Raw genomic sequence first — 15,585 nt, forward strand, 5'->3', positions numbered from 1 at the left:
CATCTTGGTCTGGTTAGTTTTCCCAGCGACTACTCTTGGAAAGTCTGTGTGATGGTAGACGACAAGGTGAAGGTAGAGATGGGCTATGGCTTTTCAGTTTGCATACATACTTATGATATGTTCTTTTGGTCTAGTACCTCTCTGCCTATGAAAGTGTTTGGGTTCCTCTCATTAGGAGGCTTTCTTTTTACCTTATCCAAAGAACAAATTGGCTTTCTTCTGCTTGTTTGAGGAACTGTCAGTCACGTTGTTACCCAGTTAGCCTGATGGATATCAACATCATAGAAATGAACAAAATATCCAGCAGAATTTAAGGCAAACAACAACTTATTAAAAAGAGATAGACTTATGCGTAAGGAAGTGAGCAATAGAAAAGCTGTCTCTCCAAGAGAAGTTGGGGAAGGGTTTCTAAAGGCAAGCAGTTCCTCAGCTGTATTTGGCATCTCACCTTGATGATTCCTGATATCTTTAAGGTGATTGTGAGGGGGGTCACTTCCAGGATCATCCTGTGTGCAGCTCTCAAAGGGGTCTCAAGGTTAACCTGCAACTTAATGTACAATTATAAGAAAAGAAAGAGTGGCTAGTTAATGATAATTTTTAAACAAAGCTAACAGTCATATTTTAACAAGACTTGGGGAAGGGGTTTTGCAACTCAGCCAATTACCTCAGTTTATTTTACCAGGGTGCTCAGGCCCAACCAGTCTCTTTCAGTTACTATTATCAGGGCCATAGTGTAATCATGTGTCTTGGGGGGGGGGGGGCGGGAGGGGTCTCATGACTGAAGAGTTGAAAAGTATCAAAATGTCCTCTGCAGGAAAAATGATGTCAGTTTGGATCACAGGCCTAGTCCTTATCCTGTCTCAATGAGGGTGAATGCAGCAGAGGAAGGAATTCAGAGATCTAATCATCCTTAAACAGGTTTCAAGTGATTATTCTAATTTTGTGACCCCACTGTTAATACTATTTACAGAGGTATCTGATAATTCTGATTCATGAATTTTTTAAATATTCCATGTTATAAATAAATAAATATGATAATTCGTTTTCTCCACTGCCAATTTAGAAAATCCCTTTTTTATGGCCTCTTAGTTACTAGTCATATATTTGCTTTCCATTGTTCGACACTGCTGTTTTTTCCTTTTATTTCTTGCAGGTGAGGGCTTTGCTTTAAAGAAAAATCTTTATTTTAATCTAAAAAGCAACTATAGTTTTGGGATACATAAAGATTATACAGTGTGTCAGGAGGGTGGGGGTCTTCTCTAAGAAAGATAATATAACATATAAATAACACAGAATACTAGATATAGGATCTTGGAAAAAGTCCATGCAAGTCAGATGATATAAAGTTTAAGATTAACTAGCTTCATGGTAAATCTATTTGTAATCCTAGTTTCAGTGTTTTGTGGGGAGGAAGGTAAACTACATACTCATTTTATTTTACCGTAATTACTCAACGGTCTGATTTAAGTCACTTATGTTCTCACACAAAAACATCATGTGTTGAAGAGTTTATCTTTAATTTTTCTCTGTAGTACATTTTGCAGTAATTAGATTTTACTTTTTTTTCATTATATCAACATATACTTAGAATATTATGTCTTTAAAAGCTTTGAACTTTTATGCAACATCTTTTTAAATTTTCACCCATTTTATTATATATACAAATTACTTTTAGCATGGTAAAGCCTACCATTTCACAGGATGTGAGTAAATATCAATCCTATAAAAATAACTTCAGTAAGAAAAATGAATGACAGTTATAAGTGCTAAAGAGGAAAAAAATGATAATGAAAAAAGGGAGAAACTTGAGGAGAAGGTACAATTTTAAATGGGTAAAATAGGTCTCAAAGGTGTGACATTTAAATATAAAAATCAATCAGTCAATCCTTGGGCAAGAGCAATCCAGTGAAAAAACAACAAGTGTAAAGGCCCTAAACAGGAGCCACTTGGTGTATTCTAGAGGCAATAAGGAAGTCAATGTAGATGAAGTTCAGTAAGCAAGACTGTCATCGATTACAGCAGGTAAGGTCAGAATGATAGAAACTGGCAGGAGGGCGTAAAATGTAGTATCTTGCAAGCTATTATATGAATTCTGGCTTCAAGACATTTGATTAGCTATTTGAGGATTTGCCAACAGATTAAATGCTGAATTTAAGGTATTTGTCATGAATAATTCTGAGATTTTTGAAATAGTTTGTCCAAATTAATGGGAGAGAAGACAAAGTATGTGTGAATTAGAAGAAAAGATTAAATTATGTGATGTGTGTAAAATAATCAGTAGAGCATCTAGCATAAAAAGGAGCACAATTGTTATACTTATTGCATAAATGAAAATGCATGTAAACATGAAAATAAATCTAATTCATTATAAAATTGATGAAACCTTAAAAAAGCAAGTAGTAAATTTAAATAAGCACTAAATTGTGCTTTGTCTGTACCATGAATACTATGTATCTTTTTCAACCAATCTAAAGCTAGACGTATGGAAAAAACTACCAAGATACATTGCTGAAAAAGAAAGCAAATTGTAATTTACTTTCAAATCTGTGTACAATTTGTAAATGTACTCTTTATGTGAATACATATGTGTGTGTATATCTGTTAATACACACATTTCACTGCTAGTCATCGTTACTTGTGAAAGGAATGTAGAATAAATAAATAAATAAATAAACAAGAACTAAATATGTACTTTTCAAAGTGGCAAGTTAGTATATATCTGCAGGTAAAGTAATCTAGCCATCTTTTATCTTCTTACGTTCATTTAAAATTTAGAAATTCTATTTCTAATTTCTATATATGTATTCCTTTATTAAAACATGCTTACTAATTTCTACAGGTTAATATCCTCTCTCTCTACATGTACACATACATATATAAAAATACACACTCTCTCTCCGTATATATACACTCACATATACACTTGTACACACACACTCCAAATATTTTATTTGTGTACACAGAGACCAATAAATGATATTGTTCTATCTTTAAATTTCCTAAAATGCCACAGTGATTTTTAAATAAGTTATATATTTATCTATTTGTGTAATTTTATTTTAATTGACAAATAATAATTATTTATATTTATCAGTTACAATTGTATTTCCATACATGTACACATTGTGAAATGATCAAGTCAGGCTACTTAATGTATTCATTCCTCACATATTTATCATTTATTTGTGGTGAGAACACTGAAAAACCACTTTTAGCAATTATGAAAAGCACAATAGACTATTATTAATGATAGTTCCCAAGCTGTGTAATACATCATCAGAACTTATTCCTTTTGTCTAACTGAAACAAATTATTTTTTAAAAAAGACAGGACAACAGTGCATGTTTAGTTAATACCTTTGGCTGAAATACCACCCCCCCCAAAAAAACCCCAAAACAAATATTTAACTACATTGATATTAGGAATAGCAACAACTTCATATCATATAAACAAAGACTATAGAATAATTTGAACAAAATTAAAAGATGATATGCGAAATTAACCATTGCATTGCTTACAGTATTTAACATAATGCAGAATTAAAAGAAAAGTTTTGAAAGTCTCTCTTATTTTCCATTGTGTTGGAAGGATCTGGACATAATGTATGGTATTTCCACATTAGACACAAAGTCAGAAGAGAGGAAAGAATAAAGACCAATAAAATTAAGCATGTTATATACTTTTTGAATTTTAGGGAAAAAATTTTTGCCAAGATATATAAGAAACAGAGGATAGAAAAAAAAATCTATTCATATTACTATTTCATAATTACTAACCTGGATGGGATTGTCTCTGATTAAAGGTGAATAAGCTAAGAAAGTGAATCAATTTAAAGAAAAAAAAAAAGGTGCTAACTTTTCATCATTGAGCAGAAAAGCAGTATAATAGAGACAACAGAATTGTATACTTTGCAAAAAGATATTGCGAAAAAAATTAAATGTTTTTACTTTTAAGGAAGCTGAAGCAAAGACTGGATGTATTTTGGAAGAAATAAAGCTTTATGTTGTGTTATGGATTTAGAAATTGACAGAAACACTTTGATTTTGACTCAGTCTTGTAAAATGCTATAGTATAAATGAATAGTTTCAAATATCAAAAATTAGTACTGTTTTTATTGTGTGTAATAAAAACATTGAGTAGGGCTAAATGAAGAGAAAAAATAACTCAGCAAGCTTACTTTAAATTTAGCTAAATCTGAGATGGTTAACAGTAGGTGAAACCTGTGAAACATTGTCAATCAGATTTTATGACTTCCTACAATTGTCTTAAACATGTTAAAAAATGTTGATATCTACAGAAGACCTAGGCTAGCATTTTATATTGTTAAAGATGGTTTCTGCCACAAAATTATTTGACATGGTCTAGAGCCAATTACAATTGATGTCACAATGCAATAACATCTATTTTACTTATGATAAGGGAAATAGCTTAGTCAGCTATAATTTTCATTAATTTTTTGCTTTTTCCTAATTATTTTAAAAACAGAATTTTTGCTAGGCTCCCTGAAACATATTTTCAAGCTTTCTTATCATATCAGCACAGAGAACAAATTTCAAACATAGTAACTTCCTAGGTTAATTAATTTTAGTTCCAGGTGAATTCTTTAATATCTTTTAAAATAAAATTCTTCCCTAATGGAAAACAGAATTATTAAATTATATTTTACTCTAAAATAGATTCTATTATTTATTTTCTTACTATGAAACTGAAAATATATACAATATAAAAATCATGAATAATGAGAAAAAGGTGATTGGCAGAATTAATAAAAAAATTGAGGAGAAAATAAAGGAACACCTTATCCGTATGTAGATTGAATCACTAATTTTCAAGTAAAAAGCAGCAATCTTCAATAAGATTGATCATGAAATCTAGCTTAGTAAAAGTATATTGAATATCAAACATAAAAAACTACCACTTTTAGTATCTAAGTAAAGCATGTAAAATGTTTCTAAACATTTTCTTTAGCAGTTTTAGGTGTCAAAAAAGATGAAAAGAATTCCCTGAATCAAATAAACAGCTACTAGAAGTAATAAACTTAGAAACTTTACATAATACAAAGTTAGTGTACAAAATGTAATTGAATTCTTATATTCTAAGGAAAAAAATCAAATACACAAATATCTTATAAAAAGATTCACAATGACATTAACGTTGAGGTTCAATAAACTAAATAGCAAGAGAAAAGCATCAAGTCATATATAATGGAATTCCCATCAGACTAATACCAGATTTCTCAATAAAAATCTTACAGGTTAGGGGAGAGTGGAATGATATATTCAAGTGCCAAAAGGAAAAAACCTGCCAGCCAAGAAGTGAAGGAGTAATATCATCTTTCCAAGATAAATAAACATTGCAAGAATTCACCACCACATGACTGATCCTATAAGAAATCCTCAAGAGAGTCCTATATCTGAAATCAAAAGAGTGATAACTATCATTATGAATACAAAAGAAAGAATAAAACCATTAGTGCAGCAGGTAAGCAAATAAGAAAGAGAAAGAAACTGTATCTTATCAAGAAAACATCAAGCAACAAAAACAAACAATATAGAGAAAGAAAGGAACAAAAGAAATATAAAACAAGCACAAAAACATAATGAAATGGCAGGAGTAAGGTAATACCTTACAATGACAACACTGTATACAAATGGATTAAATTTCCCACTTAAACGATACAGACTGGGGCCGAGCCCGTGGTGCACTCGGGAGAGTGTGGCACTGGGAGCGCAGCGACGCTCCTGCCATGGGTTTGGATCCTATATAGGAATGGCTGGTGCACTCACTGGCTGAGAACCAGTCACAAAAAAGACAAAAAATAAAAATAAAAAATTAAATAAATAAATAAATAAATAAATAAATAAATAAATAAAAGATACAGACTGGCTGAATGGATTACAAAAGTAGACCCAACTATATTCTGCCTGCATGAAACTAGCTTCACTAGTAAAGGCACACATAGACCAATAATGAAGGGATGGGAAAAGGTATTCTACACAAACGGAAACCAAATACAAGCAGGAGTGACTACACTTACGTGGATAAAATCAACTTTAAACCAAACGGTATAAAAAGACATAAAGAAGAACATTTTATAATACTGAAGAGATCAATTTAGCAATAGGATATAACAATCATAAATATATATGCACACATCAAAACACCTAAATACATAAAGCAAATATTGAATCTAAAGGGAGAGATAAATCTCAATATAATAATAGTTGAAAACATCAACATCTCTCTCTAATTGGAGACATCATCTAGACAGTAAATTAGCCGAGAAACATTGGAATCAAATTGCACTTGGCAGACAATTACAGAGCATTTCACCCAACAACTGCAGAATATATATTGTTCTTATCAGTGCAAGGATCATTCTCCAGGATAGACATGTTAGGCCACAAAGCAAGCATCAACAAATTTAAAAATTTGAAGTCATATCAACTATTTTTTTCAGACCACAATAGAAAAAAACTAGAAATCAATAATAAGTGAAACTTTGGAAACTATAAAAGTACATAGAAATTAAACAACGTGCTCCTGAATGATCAATGGGTCAAAGAAGAAATAAAGCAGCAAATCAAAAAATTTCTTGAAACAATGAAAATAGAAGTGCATCATACCAAAATCTATAGGATACTGCAAAAGCGGTACTAAGTGGGAAGTTTACTGCAATCACTGCTTACATCAAAAAGTTGAAAGATCTCAAATAAATAGCCTAACATTACACATCAAGAATCTAGAAAATAAGATCAATCCAACCCAAAATAAGCAGACAGAAAGAAGTAATAAAAATCAGAGCAGAACTAAATAAAATAGAGTCAAACAATTACAAAAAAGACTGACCAAACAAAAAGTTGTTTTTTTGAGAAAATAAACAAAATTGACAAACCATTAGCTAAACTAAACAAGAATAGAAGAGAGAATACCCAAATATCAAAGATTAGAAATGAAAAAGGAAACATTACAACTGATTCCACAGAAGTACAAAGAATCATTAGAAACTACTATGCACAACTATATGCCAACAAATTTGAAAATCTAGAGAAAATGTCTAAATTTCTGGACACATACAACCTAACAAGACTGAACCAAGTGAAATTTGAAACCCAAACAGACCAATAATGAGCAACAAGATTGAAGCAGCAATCTCTCAATGAAGAAAAGCCCAGAACCAGACAGCTTCTCTACTGAAATCTACCAAACTTTTAAAGAAGATTTAACACCAATTCTTCTCTAACTATTTTGTAAAGTTGAAGTGGAGGGTATTCTCTCAATCTCATCTATGAGGCCAACATCACCCTGATACCAAAACCAAGGATATAACAACAGCAGAAAAGCACAAGCCAATATCCTTGATGAAATTGGATGCAAAAATTCTCAACAAAGTACTAACAGAGAATATAACAGTGCATCAAAAAGATTATACATCATGATCACGTGTAAGTCATCCTAGGAATACAAGGATGTTTCAACATATGCAAATCGATAAATGTGATTAACCACATCAATGAAATCAAGGACAAATATCATATGATCATCTCAGTAAATGCAGAAAAAACATTTGATAAAACTTAACATCCCTTCATGATAAAAATGCTTAACAAATTAGGTCTAGTGGAAAATTATCTCAACACAATAAAAGCCATATTTGGCAAATCCACAGCTAACATCACCATGAATGGGGAAAATTTGAAAGTTTTTCCTCTAAAAACAGGAAGAAGACAGGAATGCTCACTCTCACCACTACTATTTAACATAGTACTGGAAGTTCAAGCCAGAGCAACTAGGCAGTGGAAAGGAATAAAGAATATTCAAATTGGAAAAGAGGAAAGAAAATTTTCATGTTTGCAGATGACATGATCTTATATGTAGAAAAATGTAAAGTCTCCACCAAAAATTCATAGAACTCATAAATGAATTCAGGAAAGTTGCAGGATGCAAACCAATATATAAAAATAAATAGCGTTTCTGTACACCAATAGCAAACTAGTAGAAAAAGAAATCAAGAAAGCAATCCCATTTAAAATAGATACCAAAAAACAAAACAGAACAAAACAATCACAAAAAAACCTAAGAATAAATTTAACCAAGGAGGTGAAACATCCTTACAATGAAAGCTACAAAACACTAATGAAAGAAATTAGGGGATCCAAAAAATGGAAAAATATTCCATGCTCATGGATTGGTAGAATTAAAGTTGTGAAAATGACTATACTATCCAAAGCTATTTACATATTCAACACAATCCCTATCAAAATACCAATGACATTCTAATGGAAATAGAAAAAGCAATCCTAACATTAATATGGAACATTAAAAAACCTTGAATAGCAAAAGAAATCCTGAACAAAAAGAATAAAGTGGGAGACATTACACTACCTGACTTCAAAACGTACTATAAAGCTATGGTAATGAAAACAGTATGGTACTGGCATAAAAACAGACACTTGGACAAATGGAACAGAATAGAAACCTGAGGAATAAACCCACATACTTACAGCCAACTGATCTTTGACAAAGGTACTAAAAACATATATTGGGGAAAGGGCAGACTCTTCAATAAATAGTGCTTGGAAAACTGGGTATCCATGTATAGAATAATGTAACTAGACTATATATCAAAATCAACTCAAAATGGATTAAACTCTTAAATATAAGACCTGAAACTATAAAACTTCTAAAAGAAAACACAAGAGAAATGCTCCAGGATGGATGAGTAAAAACTTATGAGAATGAGACCTCAAAAGCATAGGCAACAAAAGTAAATGTAAACAAATGGTATTATATAAAACTAAAAGGCTTCTGCACAGCAAAGGAAAGAATTGACAGAGTGAAGAGACAGCTTGTGGAATAGGAGAAATTATTTGCAAACTACACATCCAAAAAGGGACTAATATTCAGAATATATAAGCAGCTCAAAGAACTCAACAGTAAAAAAACTAATAATCCAATTAAAAAATGGGCAAGGGAGCTTAGTAGACATTTCTCAAATGAATACATATAAATGGTCATCAAGTATTGAAAAAATGTTCAACATCACTAATCATCAGGTAAATGCAAATCAAAACCACATTGAGATATCTCACCTCACTTAGACTGGCTGTTATCAAAAAGACAAAAAATAACAAAAGCTGGCAAGGATGTGGAGAAAGAAGAATGAATGCTTGTACATTGTTGGTGGCATTTTAACTTAGTAAAGCCATTAGGGAAAACAGTACGGAGGTAAACATAATGATTTCCATTCTGTCAAAGGGTTACCTGCACTCCATGTTTACCACAGTTCTATTCACAATAGTAAAGATATAGAAGCAACTTAAATGTCCACGGATGGATGATTAGATAAAGAAAGTATAGTACATGTACATAATGGACTACTACTCATCCATGAAAACGAATGGATTTCTGCCATTCTCAGCAGCATGGATGAGCACTGAGAAAATTATGTTAAGTGAAATAAGCCAGGCACAGAAAGAGAAATAATGCATGTTTCTCACTCATATGTGAGAGCTAAAAAAGAAACACACACACACACACACACACACACAAATAAACAATAATAAGTTGAGCTGTTAAAAGGAGATAGAAGAACTGGGGTAACTAGATGCAGGAAAGGGGAGGGGGAAGAGAGGATAGTGAAAATTATAGCTAGACAGGAAAAATAATTCTTATTGGTGTACAGTTGACCCAGGAATCTATAATTAACAATGATTTACTGCATGTTATCAAATGACTAGAAGAGAGGAGATCAAAATGTTATCAAAAAGAAATGATCAAGTTTTGCAATGATAAATATGCTAATTACCCTGATTAGATTATCACATGTTCTATATATGTACTGAAATATAACTATTTATCACATAAACATGTACTATCAATATGTTTAAATAAAACATTTTTAAAAATGCAAGAGGGATTTTAAAAAGTCAAAAAACAACAAAAAGAGAACTCTGGTGCAGTCTTCCCCAGTCTTTCCAGGTTTTTTCTGCTCTCCCTAACTCCCAGAGGCCCTGGTGGTGCTGACTTGCTGAGTTTATACTTTTCAGGAGGAAATGGTAGGCAAGAAAAAAGAGTACTTAGAAAATCAAATTCAGAGAGAACTTGCTCTGGCCAAGTAGCATGGCATACAGAATAAGTGAGCTGCCTTACAAGCACTAAAGAGGAGGAAGTAGTTTGAGAAGCAGCTAACTCAGATGGATGGCACACTTTCCACCACTGGGTTCCAGAGAGAAGCCTTGGAAAACTAACACACCAGCCTGAGGTGTTAAGGAACATGGGTTTGTGGCAAGTGATGAAAGCAATTCAGGAAAACATGGATCTGAGCAAAATAGATGATTTGATACGAAAGATCACAGAGCAACAGGATATTTCCCAAGCAATCTCAGAAGCATTTTCTCAATGCATTGGATTTGGAGATGACTGATGGGGATGAGTTGATGGCAGAACTTCAAAAAATGGAATAGGGGGAATTAAACAAGAAGGTGAAGAGCATTCAACTTCCTCTTCTCTCCCAGCACAGCCAGACAGAAACCAAGCATGCCCTTTGTAAGGAAAATAGAATAATTTAGTCAGGCTTCCTCGACATTTCTTGTAAATAGGCTGTGTGTGGGTGGAGTTAGTGTGCATGTGCACCAATGTATCTTTGTAGTTAATTGCTATTGCGTGTTCTTCAGTTTTTGAAGCAGGCTGGGCAGAGAGCTCATGTCTAACAATAGCACATGTTTACTCTGCTGGCAGCTGCTCAGATTCAGTTTTTCTTTGGACTTTGCAGGTAGCAGTTGAGTTTCTCCTTTGTACTGCCTAACTACTAGACGTGTGTGCTGAATAAAGACTATTCCTACTTCAATCAAGGCTCCAAGGACATTTTTATCTGGTTACCTAGCTCATAGACATGTGTGTGAAGGGTTTGTGAACAGGCTCGAGTGGTCTGTGAGCACCAGACCAAGCCCTAGCTCTACACCCTCCACTGCAGTCGATCCCAATCAGCATCTTCCAGGAGGGCAGAAGAAGAGGATGGTGATATCAACCAGTTGGCTGCTTGGGCTACTTAATCGAAAATAGAATTTTTTGATACCTAAATTAATGAGCTGTACATAAAACATAAAAAGTTTTTGCCAAGTTCAGAAGTTAACAAAGACGCTGTTTTATATTTACACTGGATGAATAATTGTTTTTTAAGTCTCATAAATAAAAGTTTAAAAAAGGAGTTATGAGTAGACATAGAATCAGGGAAGGAAAGGGGTTTCCTGGTAGTGTTGTGAGGTGCAGTTCCCAATAAGGCAGACACCACATAAAAATGCTTGGGGGTTGTGGAAGGTTTATTTCTCCTGCTGGCCGGCAGCTGTCTCCCAGGCAGTCTGGATAGGGTGTAGCCCCCAGCCTCATTAGGGAAAGATTCTTATAGGCATAAACCACATCCTGTTTGGCCTACAGGATGTTCTGCAAGAGCAAGCAAGCTGCATTACAGAAGGTGAAATATGCAGGTTATAGCAGAGCATAAAAATTTCCACAAAAAATGTTTAGTTTAAATGGGTCCATGGTTGTGAGTTAAACCCAGGTAAGGAAGCTTCTTGAGTAAGGGTCTATCACATCTGGGTGTAAGGGCAAGAAGTGTGGTTACTTGAGGAGGGGTCTGCTTTAGAGAGCAACTCTGTTTCTCATCTACACAGGAAAGAGCTGACAGTCTGCAGTTTTCTTGCTAACATAGGAACAGGCTTGTGACCATAGAGCTATAGAGTGTAGAAATGCATTTAGCTGTTTTTACAACTGGGACAAAGATGGAGTCAGTCATGTTAACTTGCAACAGTTGTGTCTTAGAGGCCATATACCTATCATCAGTTACTAATATTTACTTACATCTAGGACACCAAAATGTTTGTTTGATCAGGCTAACTACGACATTGTTTTCTACAGATCAGAACTAGTCTTACCCAGTTATAAGAGCCCTTTATTCCTAGGGCATCATAATTTAAATATAAGCAAGAATTATCAGCTTTTAGCATACGTCTAAAATCAAAATCCTATAAAACCCAACCATGAAATCTAAGCAAACTTTGTGAAATCTGTTATTATTGACATCCACACAAAATTATTCCACATTTTCCTTACCCATTTCCTCTAAGATTGCTTGGCTAATGGCCCAGAATATCTTTTGTGCAGATCTCAGGTGCTGGCAGAATTCTGCCCTCAGGCTATATCTTATAGATGACCATGAGTTTCAAATAACAATAATAACAACTTGAAGATGAGTTATAATATTCAGACTTGGATATCTTCTGGACTGTGTGTTATTCAGGATATCTTTGGGTTTGTAATAAAAAAGCAAAAATAACAAGAAATGTATTTGAAAAAAGGTAAGTTTATTACTTCAATTAAGAGAAAGGTTACAAAGAAGGCAATTTGAGCATTAATTAATGAAGGAGCTCAACAATATTATCAAGAAATATGATCAACATCCTCAGTGAACAGAGTATATCATTGTGGATCTTGTTTTGACTTGGCCTCTCTTGTTTATAAAATGAACAAAGCAATTTCAATAGTACAATCTTCACACAGGAAAATCTAAAGCCATAGGAGAAAAGAACATGTTACTTCCACATGTCTCTTTTTCAGAGAAAAAAAAAATTTTTTTAAAAGGCTCTCACAATACAGCAGATTATTTCAGCTATTAGCAATGCCTGTCAAATATCTACAGAGGTATGCCAAATGCCTGTGTTATCAATAAAATGAGAGCGTAAGAGGTATGTGTATAATATGCTTTGAAATTAGAATAATAGTAATTTTTTATCCATTGAGATATTTTTAAATATGAAAGACTAATGCACTCAAAACAATATTTCAGGTCTTTTGTTACATTGACAAGAGCAAAGAAATTCATTCTTTGCAGTTGACATTTTTAACTCCTGTTGTGAATTCTTGTATCATAATGGTACTTTAAAAGAATGTCAGTTTTAAGTTATCCTTTGTTGACTTAATTCAAACTGCTAGGCATTTATATATATATATATATCTATATATTCTTCTTTTTGTATGACACTTTATGCTACCATAGATAATATGTTTGGTTTTTTTTTTTTTTTTTGCATCCAAACAAAAAATCACTTATTACAAATATTTCATCTTTCAAAATTAGACTCTGAATATAGAAAATTTTAAATAAACTTAAATAACACTGGATTACTCATTCATTGTACCATTCAATTTTATGAATCATACATATTTGGCTAACATTTAGGTAATTGTGCCTAGTGTGAAATTTGAGTGGTCATTCTTGTCTAGCAATTCACAAGCTCTTTAGCAATATTTAAGTAGTTCTTAAACTAGAGATGTTTTAATAATATTAACATATGTTACTGAAGAAGTGTAGAGCTCGGGCTGGGGTCTGGAGCTCACAGACACCTCAAGCCCTTTCACAAACCTTTCACGTGCAGGTCTATGAGCTAGGTTACCGGCAAAAAGGTCCTTGGAGCCTTGGTTGAAGTAGGAATAGACTTTGGTCAGCACACACATATTAAGAGCTAGGCAGTACAAAGAGAAACTCAGAAACTCAACTGCTATGGCAAAGTCCAAAGAAAAACCTGAAAACTGAGCAGTTGCCAGCAGAGTAAACATGCTCTATTTTCAGAGGCACAGCTCTCTGTGGGCCAGCCTGCTTCAAACTGCAGAACACACAAAAGCAATTAACTAGAAAGATACATGGGTACAAATGCACACTAACTCCACCCACATGACTTGTTTACAAGAAATGTGTTGCTCCACCCCCCAGCCAGACCTGAGCCAGGGAGCCTGACTAAATTATTCTATTTTCCTCACAAGAAGAATCAAGGAACGCTGAAAAATAATAATAGGCAATAATAGCAAATATATATTACATGCTTATAACGTAACACATGTTGTTCTAAATGTTTTATGTGTTTCATCTCAGATAATCTTCCCCAAATTTAAAAGCAATGGGTATTATTTTTATGTATTTCACTTGTATAGATGGTGTTGTTAATTTCCTGAGTTACTCAAGGTGGTTCTGCTTATTGGGAGGATTCCCCGCCACCAGTGTCCTACAGGGATATCCCAGAAAGAAGCCATAGTGCTGCAGCTGACCACTTCCTGGGGGTGCTAATATATCATACAGAACCAAATGTAAACCAGGCTGAAGCCTTCTCTTCCTCTGTCAATTGTTCATAAGGAATTCCTAATGAAGCCACTGGTACAGTTTTGAAGGGAAAGGATAAAGTAGTAGAGCTAAGGAGCACTGGTCTTTTTTCTGCTTGTGCATGAATCTTACTTGTGCCTTCAGGGACAGCTTGAGCCCTATCTCACATGTATTACTTTCATCTGATAATGGAATGTTGCTGTGCATGCTCATATTTATAGCTTGGTTCATCAGACAACACACTGTTCATGATAAACAACTAAGCTTTCAGTCTCCACTGAGGCCCAGTAGCAAGCCAAAACCTGTTTCTCAAAAAGAAGCAGTTATCTGCAAAGGATGGCAGGATTTTCTCCCAAATTCTGAAAGCCTTTGCTGTGATTTAACTATCCAGGTCTGCTAAAGGCTACCCACAAAATTTCTGCCACTGACATTTCAAGCACCTCTGGATCATATTGCCTAGGGGTAAAGCATTTGAATGACAGCCTGAGCCTGCTGCAGACCCTTCTCTTTTTCTGGGCCCCACTCAAAGCTAGCAGTTTTGGGGTCACTTGATAAATGGGACAGAGTAAACACTGAAATGAGGAAAATGCATGAAGAAGTGTATTGGTCTGGGTTTACTATTTTTGTAGGTAGACACAATTCTAGGGGCTTCACAATCCTGGGGTCTTCCACATGGCATTTCCTACTGCAGCAGGCCTCACTACAGGTCAGGAAACTAAGGTAAGCATTCTGCCACCTCTTTTGTTCTAATTATGCAATCTGGAACTGGAGAAATAACCTTGTGATGGTTTGGGGACCTTATCTAAAACCTTATCTCCGTTGATCACCTGACTTCTGTAAGCCTTTCCTCTGACTGGTAGACTACAGTAATGCTTCAGGTGTCCTGGAATTAGTGTCAGTTCGGATCCAGTCTCCATTAACCACTGAAATGTCTGATTACCTCACTTTCTCCAGTGCACAGTCACCACCCTGGATAATTGCTGTTGGTCCCTCTGGAAAGGCTGGGAAAAATTACCACCATGTATGTTTTGGGGACTCAAGTCAGTTGTCTGTTCACTAGACCTGGAATAATTCTGGTTATGAAGAATTTAGTGTAGTATCCATCCTTTTCCCTAGGGACAGTATCATCAACGAACCATTGCTATAGGTCTCTGTGAGTCATACTATTCTGATTACTGCTTTGGCTCTGATATTCAGTATGCACTCTGTCTTTGGTAATTAAGTGCCACTGCTTAGTGCTAATACCCCAGAATCATATTATTCCCATTGTATTTAGAGATCCTGGTTTGATGACAGCTATTTACACTGTAATTTCTGACTATAAAAGAGAATGGCCACAAAATTCTTCAAAAAATGTGGGAAGTCCTCTTATAAATTTAATACTCACTGTCCTGGTGAAAAGTGTGTTCTATGGACTCCTCCCAAGAGGAGCA

At 34.2% G+C, this 15,585-nt stretch overlaps 1 pseudogene; it reads left to right on the forward strand.

Moving 5' to 3' along the window:
• The window catches only part of LOC134370423 (charged multivesicular body protein 4c-like), a 135,520-nt pseudogene extending 124,466 nt beyond the window's left edge, over positions 1–11,054 (forward strand).
• The last annotated feature ends 4,531 nt before the right edge of the window (positions 11,055–15,585 follow it).

This window comes from Cynocephalus volans, chromosome 2 (genome assembly GCF_027409185.1).
Source record: "Cynocephalus volans isolate mCynVol1 chromosome 2, mCynVol1.pri, whole genome shotgun sequence".
Lineage (NCBI taxonomy): Eukaryota > Metazoa > Chordata > Mammalia > Dermoptera > Cynocephalidae > Cynocephalus > Cynocephalus volans.